The sequence below is a fragment of the Pseudopodoces humilis genome, chromosome 12, assembly GCF_049639895.1.
Source record: "Pseudopodoces humilis isolate 2021_Gansu_Grassland_sample_001 chromosome 12, ASM4963989v1, whole genome shotgun sequence".
Lineage (NCBI taxonomy): Eukaryota > Metazoa > Chordata > Aves > Passeriformes > Paridae > Pseudopodoces > Pseudopodoces humilis.
Genome location: NC_142211.1, coordinates 15,486,501 through 15,506,605, shown reverse-complemented (window position 1 = coordinate 15,506,605; position 20,105 = coordinate 15,486,501). Strand labels below are relative to the sequence as shown.

Genomic DNA, 20,105 nt, shown 5'->3' with positions numbered 1-20,105 from the left:
AAACTAGCTGGAAAGATAATATATTAGGAATAGAATGATGAAAAGAAAAAACTAACCCTTTTCCCAGTTTTATATTTCTTCCTTGCTCAAACCTCTGTTTTATTCAGCTAATTACCTGTATAATCCAAAAGCATGTAAATGGACAAGAATTATTGCTCAGGCCAATTGATTTATAAAGAATAAAAGGGGGGTTTGCTAGAGATACATACTATAATATTGGCTTTTTGCAAGTATTAAGATGAATGCTATATGTATAATGTTAAAATGGCTTTGCTGTAGTAGTCAATTGTCCTGGGGTGACTTTATGATAATGGTATCCCCAATCATCTGGTTTATGTTATATATTACGTTCTGCACCTTTAAGACTGGCTTTGAGAGCAAGAGAGGGGGAAGAAGAAGCACGCAGTTTGTGTTAAAGAAAAACATCACTCCCACACATCCTGCTCCTGGACTGTGGTGTCTGCAGCACGGACAGACAGCGGGACAGAGCTTCTCTCTGGCTTTTAGTTCGTTTTAGCTAGCTGAGGCAGAGGAGTTCCCTGGACCTTTGTTTTTTTTCCTTTTTTTTCTTGGATCTGTGCAAACCTGCTCTGGACTGAACACCCAGCCAAACCCCGGGAGCTCACGCCTTTGGCCCTCTGGGGCCTGGGCCTCGGCACTTTCCAGAGCCGAAAGGACTGATAAGAACCTGAGCAAGCCGAGCTACACCACATGAAAAGGACTTTTCTTCCTAGACTTGTCATCCCATCGAACAGCGAGAGGTTTTATTATTTAATATTATTCAATTTCTGTTAAATAAACAGCTTTTTTCACTTCTCTCCAAGGAATTTTTTTTTCCCTTTCCCGGACCAGTTGGTGGGGAGGGGGCATTTCCCTGGGGAAATCCCCATTTGGAGTTTTCCTCCCTAATTTGCCCTAAACTAGGACATCAATATAGTATGTTTGAACTGTCTGCTTAGTTAGGATAACCACCAGTGAACAGATGATGAGGACCTGGCTGCTTATCAACACTCACTGTCTGTGGAAAGAAGAAGCCAAGGCCCAAATTAAAAGGTGAAAAGAAGAGGATTAAAACCACAAGCCTAGAAACACGCATGCTCGAAAAAGATGGATCCAAGGAGTGGCCATGATAAACAGTTCCTGGAAAATATAAACTAGTCAATAGAAAAGTCTGAATATGCATAAAGTCTATGAATATGCATCAAGGTGATGCAATAGAAATTATATATAAAGGGTGTTTCCAAAACACCAGGTGTGCTCTTGGCAGAGTGTCAAGCACCCGGCCGTTTTAACCCTTTGCTTTATTGTCTTTACCTCCTATTGTCTTTTATTATTAAACCTTTTAAAATTTACCAGGAAAAGTGAATGTCACTTTTCACATACCCAGTGTCTGCCCAACCCCCTGTGGTTCCTGCTACATTTATTTTTGCCAGCCCGGGTGTGCCCACCTCTGGTGTTCCAACCTACCCTCCGAGGTTCCTGCTATAGCACATTTCACCATCCAGAGGGGCAGTGAGACTGGGCACCCCGCAGGTGTATAATGGAAGCCCCTTTTCTCTCTCTCTTCCGCTGGCTCACCTACCATTACCCACGTGCAGAGAAGCGACTGAGCTCACACCACAGCACCCCCTGCAGCCACAGGGGAATCATCGCACGTGCCCTGCACAGCCAGCAACCACCAGCGCCCCTTCCGGCTGTGCCCATAACTACATCAAAGAGGAAAGAGCTCAACATCCAAGAGAAGGCTATTACTGGGTTTCTGGTTTTTTTTGTTGTTGCTGCCATTGTTGTTGTTTGTTTGCCTTGTTATACATATACATACTATTAAAGAACTGTTATTCCTTTTCCCGTATCTTTGCCTGAAAGCCCTGTAATTTCAAAGTTATAATAATTTGGAGGGAAGGGGTTCACTTTTTCCATTCCAAGGGAGGTTCCCACCGTCCTTGGTAGACATCTGTCTTTCAAACGAAGACACCGTGTTCCCTCAGTTTTACAATTAAAAGCTCTAAAAAGGTTTTTGACAGTTTTGCTGAGTCAGATGAGTCAATCCCTTTTCTCCAAAGTGACAAAGAAAGCTTGGGGCAAAACTAAAGAATACTCAAGAGTGCAGTCAGCAGCAGAATACCTGTAAATTTCAATAAGCCCATAAAATAAACTCTTTCAGGCCTAATTATTCCAGCTAATTTTGATAAATAACAATAACAAAAGCATAGATATATTTTTAGAACCAATTTCATAGGTTTACAGTTAAATGCTACCAAAAGAAGCAACTACTGAACATATTCATCTCCACACCACTGAAGTGAAGAAAACATTTTGTCTCATCTGATTGTACATATTGGTCTGGCAATTGGACACAGGAAAACTTTATAATTTCATTATTAAACCTTATTTACTCACTAACTTCTAAAAGGCACAAACACCCTATCCATAATTAAATTGGGAAACACAGCAGATCAGGAAAGGACAAAGATTAATTTTTTTTTTTAACTACATTTTAGAATAAAGAGCCTACCCAGCTTTACGTTCACACTACCATGCTTTACCAGGCTTCATACATACTCTTACAGATGCTACCTTTCTGATGTTACCAGCAAGTTTGTCCTAGACTGTATTTTAATAGAAAAACATTTTTACTACGAGCATGAGTTCTGTTTTGATGATCTAGCAAATATCTGATGGCTCTAGGATACTCTTAGAATTAGGAATATACTTTTGGTAAATTGAAAATAGATCACAAAAAGTGAGAATGGATTTTCAGCAAGACCACTCTGCTGCAGAACAGGATTTGATATGCTTAAACCCTTCGTGATCAGCTTGGTTGCTAAACATCAGTTTGATTGATTCTTCATTGTCTTTCCAACTTAAGTTAGACCAACAACTATCACTTTCTTCTGCAACATGTCCATTTTGAGCTATTCTTACATCACTAGAAAGGTTTCTTTCATAAAGTCTAACATAAGCCTTTTTTCCTGCTAGTCAAGTCATTACTTCTTAAGCTATCCTCAGCAGAGAAATTTCTGCATTCTATGTCCCTCAAAGTCCTCGCAACCTCTATCAAGATTCATAGTTGCATCAGGTCTGGCTGAGCTGGAGTTCATTTCCCCACAGCAGCTCTTCCAGTGCTGTGCTTCACATTGGGAGCTGGAAAGGTGCTGATAACACACCAGTATTTTGGCTACTGCTGAGCAGTGCTGGCACAGCATCAACACTGTCTCTAACGTTCACCCCCATAAAGGGGCTGGGGTAAGCAAGATCCTGTGAGGGGACACAGCTAGGCCAGCTGACCCAAATTAACCAAAGGGATATTACATACCATATGATGTCAGCTCAGATATAAAAGCTAAGGTAGGGAGGAGGAAGGGGAGTATTCATTATTTTAGAATGTTTGCCTTTCAGAGCAACATGTGCTGAAGCCCTGCTTCCTGGGAAGTGGCTGAATATTGCTCACTGATGGGAAGTAGAAAATAAACTTCTTTTCCTCTTTTGCTTATTGTTGGAAATTGAAAATCTGCAGCCTTAGAAAAAGCTTGAATTAATGTAGTGATGAAGGTACACAGACATTGGGTAGAGAAACTATAAACTTATGTCTCTATAGTTATAAGTAAGAATATGTCTTAAGTAGGTAAGAAATTATATTAGGTAAAATAGTTTGAACTGTGTCCTGGGGTGACTTTATGATACTGGTATCCCCAATCGTCTGGTTTATGTTATATATTAAGTTCTGCACCTTTAAGACTGGCTTTGAGAGCAAGAAAAGGGGAAGAAGAAGCACGCAGTTTGTGTTAAGGAAAAACATCACTCCCACACATCCCGCTCCTGGACTGTGGTGTCTGCAGCACGGACAGACAGCGGGACAGAGCTTCTCTCTGGCTTTTAGTTAGTTTTAGCTAGCTGAGGCAGAGGAGTTCCCTGGACCTTTGTTTGTTTTTTTCCCAATTTTCTTAGATCTGTGCAAGCCTGCTTTGGACTGAACACCCAGCCAAACCACAGGAGCTCACGCCTGTGGCCCACCGGGGCCTGGGCCTCGGCACTTTCCAGCGCCGGAGGGACTGATAAGAACCTGAGCGAGCCGAGCTACCCCACATGAAAAGGACTTTTCTTCCTAGACTTGCCATCCCATCGAACAGCAAGAGGTTTTATTATTATTTAATATTACTCAATTTCTGTTAAATAAACAGCTTTTTCCACTTCTCTCTAAGGAATTTTTTCCTTTTCCCGGACCAGTTAGTGGGGAGGGGCATTTCCCTGGGGAAATCCCCATTTGGAGTTTTCCTTCCTAATTTGCCCTAAACTAAGACAAACTGTAATAGTGTGACTTATAGAGTAAGTTAGAGATCTAGAAACTATAACAGAAGTGTGCATGAGTATGTAACCTGTCAGCTTAGTGGCTAAGAGACAGATGCAGTGCGGCAAATTAAGTAAAGGTGATAGGTTAATAAGTGAAAACAAACCTTGTATCAACTGTCTATTGAACTAAAAAGTTATATATTGCTGTGTGGAGAAGAAACTCGTGACTTCCTCAAGTGATGGTTGACTTGTTCAAATAAATCTCACGCCTCGAGACTGATATCGGGCTATTTGAACAATAAATCATCTCAAGGCATGGTGGTACCATCCCTTGTATTTCAATCTCGACAGCTTATGAGCATGCAAACTTTCACTTTTGTTTTATTACACTGCCTTATCTCAACCTACTAGTTGTTTTCCATCTTCTCTTCCCTGTCCTGTGGGAGAATGGATTATAAGAGAATATAGATAGTGCTGAAGGCAATCTCACCCCTGATAAATTGCAGCTGTACCAATTACCAAAGAGTGGGAACAGCCTTATCCCTAATAGGTCACAGATATGTCCAATGAGGATGGGTGTTATAAAAGAGTAGGTTAGGTAGCCAAGAGTCAGTTGGAGTCTGCTGGCTATGCTGTGAGGAGGAAGGGTCAGGTGGTTGTGTAAGGGACAGGCAAGGTTAGGCGGTCCTGCAGAAAGAAGAGAGAAAGAGTTGGTGTTTGTCATGGTTTTAAAGCAGTAACTAAAAAAATCACTTGAAAACTTACTTATTTCTTGCTGTGAGGTATGGATTAGAACAAGAGCAAAATAGGCTTAAAGCTTAAAAGGAATAAAGAAAGTTTATTAACAAAAACTACAAGAATAGGAAACCATAATAAAACCTCCAGAAACCGTTTTTTCCCCCACTACCCAACCAGTCCCTTGTTCACATGACAACATAGAGACAAAAAAACTTTGGTGGTTAAAACAGTCCCAATTCTTGCTATAGTCCTTTTATCAGTCTTTGTAGGGAAAAAGAAGTCGTCTTCTGCTAATCTATGCAGTTCTTCACAAGAAAACTATTTCCTTTATAGCTTTCTATTTCTCTGATGCCAGCTGCCTGGAAATCCGCCATCAGTTGTCTCCTCCCATTTCACATCACTCTGAGGTGTGTTATGGGTCAAATGAGTCTAGGGATGTCATTTATAAGGATGAGTTATTCAAAGGCAAAAGTTCTCTTCATCTGTTTTTGTGAGCCTCTCTGGAAACAGAATTTTTCTCTTTGCCTCTTAAAGGCCACAAATCTTCAACTATTACTTCTCCCCCTCTGTTCAAACATCTCACAGTAACACAACCACTTCACCATTTGCTCAAAATCCACACTTTGAAACACTCCATTCCTCCCAATATACTCTGTCATGAATTAAAGGAGTTTTTTCAGAACACTACTGTCCATCTCCATAGCTTTAACAGAAAAATATTTCAGCTTATTAAAGCATCTCCTTATTTCTCTTCCCTTTCTAAAACTTAATTCTTTTCTTCACTGTCTTTGATGGTTTTATGGTGTCTCCTTACATGTTGATCATTCCCTCTCTCTCTTTCTCTCTCTCTCTCTGGGAAAAAAAGATTAATCTGCAAGTCTCATCTAGGTAGTAAAAGAGTTAAAGTCTTGCTCAAGCTGCAGATGTTCATAGTGTCAGGTTTCAGTTCAGCAGCAGAAACTGCAAACTGAGTCAGGCAGGCCAGCTCAGTTTCTCCCCCCGACCCTCCGCGGCCTTGTCTGGCCTGGAGAGGGGGGGGGAAGAGGCCGAGCCGGAGCCTGTTACCTCGTCAGAAGCCGGAAACCAAAAAGAACAATAAATTCCTCGACTTACATCTTAAGGTAGGTGTTCACAGGTTGATCTCACTTTTCAATGGTCAAAATCACTGTCAAGTCTCAGAAATGGCCAGTTATTGGTCAGGAGAAAAAACTCCCGTCAGCCTCCAGCAGTTTCAACTTCCTTAGCTCCTAAAGCTAATCTTAAAGGTGCAGAACTTAATATATATAAAGCAGGCAATCGGGACTACCAGTATCATAAAGTCACCCCAGGACAGTGTTGCATAGAACTGCCTATGGGAAGTTTACAGAGAGAAAGGTATGATAGTTTTTAAAATAAGGGACTGAGGCTTGTGTCAGTCATAAGTCCACCATCAATTGGTGCCCCATGTGAGGAGTGGGTGACAATACTGTCCCACTGGGAAGAGGAGTGATAAAGCAGCTTGGTGGGCACCTGGCATCCAGCCAAAGTCAACCTATCACAATAGTATCTATAAATTTAATAAGCATATAATCCATTTCATGATTGAAGCTATTAGTAAAAATACTGAAGAGACTTCTAAAGAAATTCACTTGATACATCCTTCTAGCTGACATCAAATGAGCTACCCTTTACAAAGCTTGAGGAGCCACTAAGGCAAATAGGTAATATTGATCACATTTTCAATATACTTAAAACAAATTCCTGTCAGACCATGAAAAACTCATTTATCTGCTAGCAAGTCTTCTCTTACATACACACACCAGACAACAGATCAACCACTGTTTGTTACCACTGATAAACCAGATGTTGTACTCCCACAGCATTAATAATGCTATCACAAGTAAACCTGTTGAGGCAAGCTCCACAGATTTGAACACTATTCCACTGCTTTCAGAAACTTTCTTGGTAAACAAGATCATGCCCACAATTCATCACTGAATGATGAATTCATCATTCTCTGGTACCACAAACTCAAAATATATCTGCCATTCTCTAACAGAAGTATCATAAAAGGTAGCTTGGTTTAGCTTGTCTATTACTGAAGCAGAGCTGTATAGTTCTAAAAAGACAAGAAAAAGTTACTGAAATGCTTTTATACTATTAATACTCAAATGCATTCAAGTTGCTTTAATCAGAGTGGTCAAAATATTCAGACTAATCCCAGTAATAGTCCCCAGTATCTGTTTCAAGCATTGCATAGTGACTTCAGAAAAAGTCTCCAAAAGCCCATAAATTTAGATAAGATTTGTCATAAATATAACTCAGTCACCAACTTCAAGCCACATGAACAGCTAAAATAAGAACACTGAACCAAGTATGCTTAACCAACATTCAAAAAGATTGTGAAACAGAGAAATTAAGAATTAGGAATCAAGCATAAATAAATGCTTTGACTAAAAGAGAGGGGGCTGACAAAACCGTAGGAAATGCTTACTGCTCCCACAAGAGCAGAGAGAAAACAACACTACAAGATAAGATAAAGAGCTAGAATGCGCAAACAGGATGCAAACACAAAGGCACCAAAGGATAAGGGGATTCTTTGGACCTCTAAGCCAGGAGAAATGGTATCCAAGTCCAAAAGATGGACAAAGGACTAAAAGGAGCATGCACAAGGAGACAGGCTGAGAAGTTCAACTGAGAGGAAAATTGCTGACTTCATCCCAAAGACCACCAGAGTGACCAACAAGGAGCAGTGTGCAGCCACAAAGAGGCATGGAACTAATTTTAATGGACAGGCGGGGTTAGGAAATGAATATGTATTAGCCATATTGTGTAACCCTAGTTTGTAGAGAATAAAAAGAGAGGGGCAAGTCTCCAGGGTGTGCATGTCTTTGGAGGAGCTATCTCCCATGCACCTCAGTGCTGAATAAATACATACCTACTCTTATAACTTACTCTGTGGGTTATAGAGGTTTTTTCCACATATCAATTGGGCTGGGTTTTTTTTTTTTTTTTTTGTTTTTTGGGGTTTTTTAAATGGTCAAATCAATAAGGTCCTTTTGTGACAAAGTATTTGTGACCAGTTTTAAAGCATCCAGGACCACTTGCATCAAATTGGCAGGATGGCAAGTAGTATCACCAATTATTTTCCAAGGCATGGAGTGAATCCCAAATTCTCAGAAGACTGGGCATAATTGTGGAGTCATTCAAGACCACTTAAAGGCAATTAGGGGCCACATAAAGGGTGGAAAAGTGTTGGAACCCTGGGCACAGAGAATTTTATGCTTTCTGTGCTGACAGGCACAGACCTACAATCTCAGAATGTAGTTTGAGAAAATCCTGGTGAGCAGGGGAAACCCCAACCCTACAAAGTCACTCCCTAAAAACCAAAAACCCTCTAAAGTACTAGGAACCAACCCAAAAATGCAACCCACAGCAAACAAAAAAAAAAAAAAAAAAAAAAACAAAACAAAAAACAAAATGAAAAAGAGACAACTCCACAGCCTCTTAACATTCCAAAGCGGCAGGTGCAGCTTTGCCACAAGTTTCAAAAGCTGTAGACACGGCTTTGCCTCAACCCAACCCCGCGGGGGTCCCTCTCAGTACTGCAGGTAAGCCCCCCATGCAGGAATGTGTCCCCCCCCCCGAGTTTGAGCATGACACAAGCTCATGCAATTCCCTAAAGCACTACTGCACATGCTCAGTACAGCAGTCTGTGCAAAGACCTCACTGCGCACTCCCAGACAGAGCCCTCTATGGAGCATGCGCGTTGCCATCGATGCCATTTTGTAACCACCAAGACTTGCAACCTCCAACAACAGTACCACCTCTAGCCGCTTCTGTTATTGCAAGGAAAAACGAAGAGCAGGACTGTTGGGGTCAGAGGCACAGAATATGTGCCCTTATCTATGATACCTGGCTCTGACATGCAAGAAAGCACTGAATTTCACATATCACCATGGAGACAGCTGTTGAAGTTAAATAGAGAAACTGAGAATGTGAGTGTGTAAGTTAGTTTTCTTAAGTCACTGGGTGAGAAATAGTTTAAAGTCTAAGCTATTTTAGAAAACAAGAGAAGATGGAAGATTGAAGGTGTTGTCCCTTTCTCCTTCCTTCTTCATCTTCTTCTAAGGGTTTCTGAGTAATAATAAGTGATTGGATAGAAAATGCCGCAATGCAGCACACAGGTGTCAGGTGATTGGGTCACTAAGAAAAATAATTTACTTGACATTTGTTAATTGGACAAATAGACATATAAAAGACCTTGAAAAGGTTCTTTGTTAACCATTTTGCACCTCTCTATCTTAGTATATATAGCTCCTTGTACTCTGCATATATGTAATATAGATAAGAAAAGAATAAACAACCAAGTCCAAACACGAGAAGACAGCCTCTGTCTCGTCACTCTCAGTCCTGGGGAAAAGAACCCTGTTATCAGTGTTGCATCCCGACACAGGACAAAACAAAGTTTAATCAACAAATAGCACAAATACAACAACAAGATAAGGATTTTCTCCCAAGAGAAGAGACAGATTTGCAAAGTACAAGTTCACCAGATCCAAGAAGAGACCCATCAAATTTCAAATCAAAGAAATTTTCAAGAAGTTTAAAATCAATTAATTAAAGTAAGAAAAAAAACTTTAAAAAGAAGAAATTTGGACATAGCAAAAAAAGTTTCTAGCCTTGCCAATGCACCAACAAAGAAGGAGATGAAGGAAGCTTGTAGATTTTTTTTACCTTACGAATCCCCAAAAAACAATCTTTACAACACTAAAGATAACAGCTCACATCACAATCAAAACCAGAGTGAGATTGCTAATAATAACAAGCAAAAACTTTGCATTAATTTAGCTACTATTAAAAAAAAATTATTCAGGTGTTTCTTCTATCCACTTTTCAAGTTACAAACTATTGCAAGCAAAATTAAGCTTTAAAGAAAAACTCATGTTAAGTGAAATGCCTTTTGTATTTACAGTATCAAAATTATTTTAAAAGCTTATAGATATTAAATTTTAATTTTACTATATTTAATTTCATAAAAGTTTAGTATTAGTAAAATTACGCAGTTTCACTATGTTTAAGCTGAATGCTCTTAAATTAGGTTTTATCCCTTTAGTATTCTTTTTAAGTTGTTTCATTATTTCCTTCTGTCAAAATTAATTTCTACCATTTATGTATTGTTTGAGTTATTTTAGATTTTGCTAAAACACTACTTGTCTAAGTTACAAGATAGTTATTTTCTTTTAGAAATAAAAGAACTGCAACAGCTATAATAAAACACTAATAAACACATAGATAAAAGAAGATAGTCTATTACATCCTTGATTTCATCGAAGATTCTATTATTCATTACAGTCTCTACTGTTTTTGTCTTTTATAAGCAACACAGAATAGTAATTGTTATTAATACCAAAAAGTTTAAGTTTATTTCATTTCTTGCCTTAATACATAAATATTTTGAAAATATCTGAACTTCCTCAAACACATACTACTAATATATTCATTGTATAATGTGAATTTACAAAGTTTTTATAAGTTTTATGAATAAAGTATCATTATTATATTTATAGCCAGCTTCTCATATACTTTAACATCTCTTTAAGTGATCAACTACAAAACACGTCATCATTCTCAAAATCCTTCTTTTTGTTCTTTAGCTAAAAAATACACTTCTCTAAACAAGCTATTTCACTAACCCTATGCAAATTTCTCTCATTCTTTAGTCTCTTTTCTCGTTTGAACAAGTTTGCTCTAAGTTTGATCCAGTGCAGCTTCATAATTTTTCAGTATTTCCAAAGTTAAGCTTAAAAAAAAAACAACTAGATGTTTAATTAGTTTCTAATTATTAAAAACTTTGTTTTAAAAATAAGATATACTTCAGTTTAAAGCCTAAGCCCTAGCCAAGCCTTAACTTTGCCTAGATAAAAAGCTTACCAGCAACCCAAATATTTTCTGCATCAAAACAATATTCAAGTCACTTTAACTTAACAATTTAACCCTATCAATATAACAGCTAAAACTATCTACAAAACCCCAAAAACAAACCAAATTAAAAGTCCATTTTCACTAATAACCTAAAACAAAAAGTATGTTTGTGTTTCCACAAAAACTTCCATTAAAATAAATTTCAGCAGTGTAAAGCCTTATCAAGCACAAAAACACACAAATGCTCCCAAAAACAAAAAAAACAAACACACAAACATAAACTACACAAACTACAGTTAGACATCTTTTTCCCCACATGCAAAACTATGAACCTTAAATTTTATGCCAATGCAAAAAGTGTAAAAATAGTTAGTATTATAAAGCCTTACAAACTAAGAATGTAGTATAGATCGTTGTCCCAAAACAAAATTTAAAAAACACAAAAAAAGCGTGCAAAAAATTAAAAACAAAAAAGTGCCTAATAAAATACCAAAAAAGCCCCATACAGCTAAATCAAATATCATACTTGTGCCTTATTGTTTTATTTTCCTTAAAAACATGTTCCTACCCGTAAGTCAACCAAAAAACAATGTTTAAGTAACCTTAGCCAATATATCAAGCTTAAATACCATTTGTCTAACTTATTCAAGTCCAAAAAAGCCATTCTCAACCTACTTAGTTTACCAACAATTAGCCAATACCAAAAAATGTCTCTCCAGATCTTTCACAATTCATTATAAATCCCAATAAAAAATAGTGTCTAAACCAAATTTCTCCCTAAAGCAACCTATAAACCTCAAAATTTAATAATCTTTAGCTCCATAAAAATAAATTTTTACATAATATTTAACTTTCCTAAGTCAAAACAAAATAAAAAAAATAAACAAAGTCACAAATGTCACTCCAAATCACGCCTTGTCTACTTCAGTGTATCCAACAATAAGTTAACAAAGCCATCAAAACAATGTTCATAGTTCAAAACAGAAAGGGGGATATGTTGGAACCCTGGGCACAGAGAATTTCATGCTTTCTGTGCTGACAGGCACAGACCCACAAGAGAACACTGTGTTTAACCTGAAGCCATGGAAAAGGCTTCCAAAATTGGTAGACAGAACTAAAACTGTGTGTAGTTTGAATAGAAGTGTGTTATATCACTTAGTGGAAAATTTAGACTTTAAGGTTTTTAGAATATAGTAATATATATGCAACAAGATGGAGGGTTTAGGACGTTAACTTGCCTTGTTCTTTCACCTACTTCATGGATTTCAGCAATATTGTGTGATTAGATAGAAAAATCCCCAGTGCGGAACACAGGTGTTTAGTTATTAGGTTACAAGTAAAAATAAATTAGCTAGCATTTCATAATTGGGTAGTTGACAATTAAAAGGCCTCGGAAAGAGATACTTGGGGCTCCATTTTCTAGACTGTTAGCTTAATGTGCAGACGTACTCACTGTCTGTGATAATGTAATATAGATAAGAAAAAATAAACAACTAAGTCCGAACACAAAAACCATCTCTCTCGCTCATTAATCCCAACCTTGAGGAATAGAATCCAAAGACTTTTTACAGAAAAGGGAAAAGAGTTCAACAGAATTCAACAGAATGACTAGGTTGGAAGAGACCTTCAAGATCATCGAGTCCAACCCCATGCCCTAACACCTCAACTAAACCAAGGCACTGAGTGCCACATCCAGTCTTCTTTTAAACACATCCAGGGATGGTGATTCCACCACCTCCCCAGGCAGACCATTCCAGTACTTTATTATCCTTTCTGTGAAAATCTTTTTCCTAATATCCAACATATATTTCCCTTGGTGCAGCTTGAGACTGTTCTCTCATTGTCAGTTGCTGCCTGGTGAAAGAGACCAACCCCCACCTGACTACAACCACCTTTCAGGTAGTTGTAGAGAGTGATAAGGTCACCTCTGAGTCTCCTTTCCTCCAGGCTAAAAAACCCCAGCTCCCTCAGTCGTTCCTCCTAGGGCTTGTGTTCCAAACCCCTCACCAGCCTGTGTTGCCCTCCTCTGGACACACTCAAGTGTCTCAACGTCTCTCCTAAACTGAGGGCCCCAGAACTGGACACAGTACTCAAGGTACAGCCCCACCAGCGCTGAGTATAGGGGAAGAATGACCTTCCTGCTCCTGATGGCCACACTATTCCTGATACAGGCCAGGATAGCCTTCTTGGCCACCAGGGCACACTGCTGGCTCATGTTGCAGTTATCTACAAGATGCCAGGTACCTATTTGGAAGATGCATATCAACAAGGGATGTGGATGCTAGCTCTGGAGCAGGCAGCAGAGTGCCTGTGGAATTGCAGGCCACATAGCTTTCTCAAGTCCTGCCTGAGAAAGTGGCCTGGGAAGTTTTAAGGAGGATTTAAAACAATCCTCAGAGAGACAGAAAACAGCCTTGCAGGTGTTGTTTCTCTGTCTCTTGTTTTCTTTGCAGGAGAAGGTCGGGGGGTAGTGTGCCCCACTGACCAATGATAGTAGTTTGCTAACCAATACGAGTTTCCTTTCTGTACTTTCCACGTATTGGTCTATAAAGAGACCTGAAGTAATAAACTACGAGAAATTCTCCTAATCGACTCCCTAGAGAGTCTGTGCCGCTCTTCTCACCGTTCCTAATAGAGCGACAAAGGGAGAATAGACAAAGGACGGAACAAGACAGAGAATGAAATTGAGTAGAAAGGCAACTGAGTTACTGCTGTCTTAAAAATAGGACAGCTGCAAAAACAATAATAGGAAGAAAAGAACAAAAGAAAATTTGTGAGAAAAAGTCAAAATGGTACTTATACAGGCTCCCTGTTCCCCCTAACATCGCACAGATTAAGAAATTAATAGTATTCCCTGAAGACTGGGATGGAGGTATTTGGGGTGAATCCCATTACAGAAAACCAGAATACAATCCTGGTTCCCCACAAAACCTCTTGAAGCTAGAATTGTTGTTAAAAGGGAAACAACTGTGGGACCTTGGGGTGATCATTTGCAACATACTATGCGAACCATCCCCTGGTATTCTCTGTAATTGACAAATTTGCAAAGTAAATATAGCAGAAACACAGCTGAAACTGAAACTGAATACTTGTGGTGAACATGTCTAAGTGCCAGCAACTGAATCATGTTAAGCGAGAACAAAGCAAATGGCTATTGAGGGTCCAGGAGTTTTTGTAAATTTAGGACCCAACCCAACAAATACACCCCATTCTATTCAGCAGCTAAGTAGCTTACTGGGCTGGAGAAACAGACACCATGCGGTGAACCCTCCATAATCCCCATTAAATCTCTTAAGCAAGCTCCCTACAGTTGTCACAAAAGCTGTTTGAATATAAGCATGAATGAGGGTCCTATGATGTCCCACTATCTGCTACAGTAGGTTTTGCAATGTTAAAGTCACTAATTAGAGGAGGCCCAGCTATCCTTAAACCCTATTTAGTTGCAAAACAGGATGGAGATCAAAAGAGATGCTGAATATAATAAAATCCAGGGCAATAATGTTCCTAAACAACTCTCTACATGGGTGGAATTAATGCACTGCATGGTTAGCTACAGTCAGGAAACAGTCTGGGAAAATGCACCAGCTGAAAAACAAAACCTGAAGCCCTGGGTAGAAGATCTCAAAGTAAGATGTGTGAAACAGGGAACAAAAACTAGATCAAAGGCAAACAAATTAAAAAACCCTCAACAGAAGAATGAATTATGGAGGAATGCGTGAGCGTGTAGTGGTTTAGATTCGCTAATTTGAATTTCCTGACCAAGGCATTCGCAGAGCTGTGATTCAAGGTAGGAGCATATTTCAGCTCCTCCGGCATCAGTCCCCAGAAAGGGAGACAACCCCTTCCTCTACCTTAGAGAGGAATTGCAGGGCATGCCAAAAAAACCCATGCAATTGGGCCTGCCTGTCCAGAAAGTGGAGGCTTATCAGTGATGTGATGATGGCCCATACATTTTAATTCCAATTGGTTCTCAGATACAATTGGTAAAGTTTTAATAGAAATGAGAACACAAATTTTAACACTAGCACAAGATGCCAAGAAACTGGGCATGTGAGATAGACAGCAAAGAGTTAAGATCAATGGTGTGAACAGAGCTCTGAGTGTTGTGTGTCAGACTGCCAAGGTTAATTTAAAGTTCCTGGCAGAGAAGCACATGGCCACTGCTTGCTTTGCAATTAATCATCATGAAAATATTTTAGGTTTTGATGTTTGAAATGGCTGAACCTGGTGCTTGCCGAATGGTTGTGTGTAGTCCTTCAGCTCAGATATTGATCCGAGCCTCAGCAAAAATGGGGAGGTTGCAGTGCATGTACTTTGAGCAGCCCCCTACACTCTGACTCAAAAATTACTGACATACTCTAACATCCGATTTCTGCTGTGGCATGAAATGGAGTTTCTGAAATCATAGCTAATTTGAAGAAATTCAAATCATCTCCAGAACCCACTCCCTATATAACTTAACTGTCTGACCAGTTCAGAAACCAGATGGGAGGTGGCGTTTAACAACTGGTTTTCAGCTCCTGAATGCTGATACAACCCTGCTAACACCTGCTGTACCAAACATTGCAAAATTCCCTGCTACTTTGCAAGCAGCTGTACACCCATGGATGGTGGTGCTAGATGTAAACTATATGCTCTTCATGGTTCCCTTGCAAAAGGAGGATAAAGAGAAGTTTGCTTTTACTTGGGAGAGAATACAATATACCTTTAACAGGCTCCCTCAGGGGTATAAACACTCACCCACAATTGCTCACACCACATTTGCTGAATTTTTACAGACAGTCTCACTCCCCCCAGATGTGGAACTGTACCAATATAGATAACATTTTAATTGGAGTGACTTCTGAGAAGGTGGGGAAAGTGGCAGCAGCAGTATGAGAAGCACTAAATAAAGCAGAAATTGAGGTTCCACACAGAAAGCATCAGGGACCAAGTAAAGTTTTTAGGTACTGGGTGGATAGCAGGTAGTACAGTGATTCCTCCAGATACCTTAAAAAAAATTGAAGAGGAGCAAATTCCCCAAACAAGGAATGAGTTACAACAATTAATTGGAATTTTAGCATATAGGAGAAAGTATGTACCTGGATATTCTATAATTTCCTGTCCATTATACTAACTTTTATGGAATGGCAAACTCTGGGAGTAGAAATTAGAACACAAAGAGGTGGTCAAAACTCTAAGTGAGGAATTAAAAACATATCAATCACTGGGACCAGTACACCCCCACAACCCTATTATAGCTGAATGGGGTTTCATGGGACATGGGCCAAAAAAATCCTTTATTGTTTAGCTCAACTGCATTTAAAGAAACAGAACAACAATACTCTGAATGGGAAAAGGGACTTTTATTTTTAGTCTGAGCAGTTAAATAAGTTGAGAAAATACATCAGAGTCAACCTGTGCAAACTAGAGGACCATTTAATTTACTAGAAGCAATCCTAAAGGGGACTGCTCCCCCAGAAGGAGTTGCACAAAAACCCACTATCAGAAAATGGTATGCCTACCTAACAGCAGTTGCAGAAAATATGCAATTAACTGAAGGACACACTAAGGTTTCCAAATTGCAGATGCCCATAAACCCGGACCCTTTAGCATTACAACAACCTTTTAAACCTTCACCAATTCTGGATGCACTGCCCCTCACTGAGGGTACACCAACAGAAAACATTTGGTTTACAGATGCTTAGCAAAAAGGGTAAATGGTAAATGGCAATATAAAGCTGTTGCATTAGATATTACCACTGGCAAACAAGTAATAGAAGAAGGGAAGGCAGTGTACAAGTAAGAGAAATAAGAGCAGTTGCCTTGGTAGCACAGAAGGGAGCAAAAATTACATATGTAGACTCTTAAGCTGTGTGGGCTGGTGTCACACAGTGGCTCTGTCAATGGGAAACCTTGAAATGGGAAGTAAATAGATCCTCAGTTTGGAGTAGCAAAGACTGACAATTATTACTAGATATAGACAGGAAAAAACCTTTCAAGATGGTGTCATGGGGTGGCTTTACCTTTAAGGTGGTTTTGGGAGCTAAGGAAATTGAAGCTGCTGGTGGCTGATGGGAGTCTTTCCTCCTGACCAATTATCAGTCATTTCTAAGAATTGACAGCAGTTTTGACCATTAAAAAGTGAAGTCAACTTGTAAACACCTCCTTAAAATGTAAAGTCAGAGCACTCTTGCTCTCTTTGTTTTCTGGCTGTGAAAGGTAACAGAGCTCCGGCTGGCCTCTCATTCTCTGCCCCGGCCATGTGGCCCGGGCGGGGGCTGGGCTGGGCCCAGCAGCTCCCGGCCGGGAGAGGGGGGCCTGCGGGGCTTGCCCTGGGCTCTGGCCGGGCCAGGCCGGTTCCTGGCTCGGCTGCAGTTTTTTTGCTGTGACTGAATTCACCAGAGACTGCCGAGTAAAGAAAGGAAAAAAAGCTCTTGACCTGCGGCAGGCTGAGACAGTGACCACACTCTCCAGAGCAGCCATGAAAAATCTTCCATCACAGACAGCTCCAGCCACTGCTCCGGCAGAGATCACAGAACCATCTACAAAAGCCTGGGCAAGATTTTAACCTTTTCATTACCCAGATGAGACTTGCAGATTAATCATTTTATCCAGAGAGAGAAAAAGAGAGTAATCAACATGTAAAGAGACTTTATAAACTATCAGAGACAGGAAAGAAAAGAAGCTTCAGAAAAGGTAGAGAATAAGGAGATGCTTTATAAGCTGAAATATTTTTCTGTTAAAGCTATGGAGATGGACAATAAGGTCCTGAAAGAACTCCTTTAATTCATGATAGAGTATATAGGGAGGAATGGAGTGTTCAAAGTGTGAATTTTGAGTAAAAAGTAGAGTAATTGTGATACAGTGAAGTGCTGGAAGATTTGAAGCCTTGGGGGGCAATGAGAAAACTGTTTTCTAGTGGAGCTCACAGAGACAGATAAAGAAGACTTTTGCCTTTGAATAACTCATCCTTAAAATGACATCCCGAGACTCATGGCCCATACACACCTCAGAGTGATGTGAAATGGGAGGAGTGAATTCTGATGATAAGAGCTCTGAGCAGCTGGCATCAGAAAAATAGAAAGCTATAACAGAAATAGCTTTCTTGTGGAAAACTCCATAAATTAGCAGAAGAAAACTTCTGTTTCTCTACAAAGACTGATGAAAAGACTCTAGCAGGAATTGGGACTGTTTTAAACACCAGAGTTCCAAAGTTTTTGTCTCTATGTTGTCATGTGAACAAGGGAATGGTGGGTAGTAGGGGATAAAAAGGGTTTTCTGGAAGTTTATTCTGGTGTTCTTATTCTGGTGTTCTTATTGTAGTTTGTTAATAAACTTTCTTTATTCCTTTTTAAGTTCTAACCCTGTTTTGCTCTTGCTCTAATCCATATCTCACAGCAAGAAATAAGTAATTTTTTTAGTTACTGGTTTAAAACCATGACAGATGGGATGGGTAAAAGCTCATGCTAAGGATAATCAACAAGCCACAAAGAGGAATCAAAGGGCAAATGAGCTAACTAAAATTAGGATAATTACCTTAAATCCTGAATGATATCACCTGGGGGAATGGTTGCATCAAAACTTAGGCCACATAGGTAAAAAATCATTATATTTTGCTGCACAGAGTAAAGGATGGCATATGAACAGAAAAACTTACGAAACTACTCTTACAGAATGCCCCCAATGTAGATTGAAATTACAAGCAGATCATCCTGCTAAAGCACCACCTCTACATATCAACAAAGAGAAAACCTTATGATTTACATGGCAAATTGATTACATCGGACCATTCAAATCCTCTGCAGTGAGGATACTGATACATCCTCACAGGAGTGGAAGGTAGTCTCAGCTTGCTTATGGTGATTAGGTGTCAGAAAGCTGATGGGTGAAATACAGTACAGGGGTTATCATTTTGGTTCTCAAATTTTTCTATTCCTGATGTTATTCAAAGAGATAATGACTCACATTTTTCATGGAGGGAAGTGCATGATTGGGCAAAACAAGAGGGAATTAAACGGGTATTCCACACCCCATACTTCCCTTATTCAAATCAGATGGCAGAAAAATCTAACGGCTTAGTGAAAAGGATTCTAAAACCACATGAGGTTCAATGGGATATGAGACTTCCCAAAGTACTCCATCAATTAACTAATCAAAAAACTTGTGGGATGACTTGAATTACTCAGCTCCTGTTGTCTTATCAGTTGTTACAATCTAATTATACATTGAGTCGAGATTAATTGCCTACTCCCATTAGAATGAATCTTGCATTGGTGAATAAACTACAACACAATAACCTGTGGCAAATGCTAGAATGCATGCAAAACAATAGACACAAAATTCTAATCACCATTTATCATGATACCCAAAACACACTAACAAATAGCAGTGCTTACCACGGATCTATAAATGCACTAACCATTGATGTACTATTTATGGCACAGAGGCAAGAGGTGATCATGCCACCACTCTGTGAAGCTAAGATGAATTGACTAAAGTCACAGGGCGGAGTGTGACAGTGTGCTACCTCCACACGCACACACACACTTAAGCCATAACTACCAGTGGGGGTTGTGATGGCTGCATTCAGCTTACTGTAGACATTGGGGAACAAATGGCAACATGGTAGCCAAGGGATACCTGATAGAGTGACCTAGTCATTTTTCTGGTATGCAAACTTGATTATAAGTCAATCATCTTACTTTATAAATAGCAGACAGCCCAGGACCCATTGAACTCTCCTGCATGGCAGCAAGCTGCATGTCATGTTCTATCCTTGAGCAGAAACACCTCTCAAGGTTATTCCTCGAGATTGAGAGATTCCTTGCCACAACAGATACTCAGCGATTAATAGCATGCTAAACTTTGAAATGTTAGCTAAGTGATATAAAGGATTGGTATTGTACTTATAATCTTTTAGACATAAAGCACTGACAAAGTCTGGAGCTAGGATTGGATCCAGTCACACCTGGACTCCTCTAAGGAGTTTAGAAAACAAGGTCCTTTCTGCACTCAACAGAAAGGTCTCCCTGACAATTCTATCTGACTCTGTCCTCTATTCAGAAAATAAGCAAGTGTACCATGCCATCAAATCTTGTTAAACCACTGTTGCATTTACCTTTGAACTGTTAACTCACTATGTATAAAGTATATTTGTCGCCCTGAAAACTAAAACCTTCTGATAATGTTTT

At 39.4% G+C, this 20,105-nt stretch overlaps 1 protein-coding gene across 7 annotated transcripts in view; it reads right to left on the bottom strand.

Moving 5' to 3' along the window:
• The window catches only part of LOC148183418 (vasculin-like), a 120,951-nt gene that overhangs the window by 79,052 nt on the left and 21,794 nt on the right, over positions 1-20,105 (bottom strand). The window contains exon 1 of one of the 7 annotated variants that reach the window (XM_088061589.1): positions 4,781-4,847. The exons of the other annotated variants lie outside the window; for them this stretch is intronic. The gene's annotated coding sequence lies outside the window, so the exon portion shown is untranslated. Of the gene's footprint in view, positions 1-4,780; positions 4,848-20,105 lie in introns of those variants that run through there. 7 annotated transcript variants of the gene reach the window in all.